Source organism: Salvelinus sp. IW2-2015, linkage group LG15 (genome assembly GCF_002910315.2).
Source record: "Salvelinus sp. IW2-2015 linkage group LG15, ASM291031v2, whole genome shotgun sequence".
Taxonomy (NCBI): domain Eukaryota; kingdom Metazoa; phylum Chordata; class Actinopteri; order Salmoniformes; family Salmonidae; genus Salvelinus; species Salvelinus sp. IW2-2015.
The window spans coordinates 1,841,412-1,842,162 of NC_036855.1; the positions used below are offsets into that span (position 1 = coordinate 1,841,412).

Genomic DNA, 751 nt, shown 5'->3' on the forward strand with positions numbered 1-751 from the left:
GACAAGGTATGACAGCCATCCATGTTTTGGTTCATTATCCCTGGCACTGTTTCCAAATGCTAATGTTTGACCATGACTTGAATGAGATTTGTGCCACAAATGCAAAAACGTTAGCAACTGGTTAGCGACTGGAAACCAAAGCATAGATTGCTGTCATACCGTGTCATAGATACTTATTTTAAAGTCTTGTAATAAACGTGTAATATGTTTAATTCCGTGTCTGATCTGTTTACGACCATGTACCACTGGACGTCTTCATTGACTCTGTCCTGTCCAACAAGAATCTGTTTGTTAAAGGAGTTCTGGAAACGCCCTGAATCTGCTTGCGGCTGTTACGTACGACATTAATATGTCAACAGCTAGCCTTTTTTTTCCATTTTCCCTCTATGGATCTTCCTGGTTGATAGTTCCCTGTCCATCGTCACAAATAGCTTACAGAGACAGTGGTAACCATGGAGATGTCCGGGGACATTGTTTTATACCAATGAAGATGTTTGGAACCGTTTGGAGTTGACAACCATAACTATGTCTTTGAAGAGTCCATGTGTGAACCTCCAGATGTGTCTACTTACTACCAGACTGGGAATGAAGGACCCCAAGAAGCACACCACAACCTGGCTACTCAGGTAAGGGGGGCCACACCACGTACGTTCCATCCTTGTATCCTTATATTATATTCAGACAGTTACTATTACTGTGTTAATAGAAAGTCTCTTCTGGTCAGGTTATAGAGTCAGGGAAGAGACCAGTG

The 751-nt window shown here is 42.2% G+C and overlaps 1 long non-coding RNA gene across 1 annotated transcript in view; it reads left to right on the forward strand.

Moving 5' to 3' along the window:
- Positions 1-529: 529 nt before the first annotated feature.
- LOC111973745 (uncharacterized) overlaps positions 530-751 on the forward strand; it is a 3,625-nt gene continuing 3,403 nt past the window's right edge. The window contains exon 1 of the long non-coding RNA XR_002878636.2: positions 530-626. This is a non-coding gene — a long non-coding RNA (uncharacterized lncRNA). The remainder of the gene's footprint in view (positions 627-751) is intronic.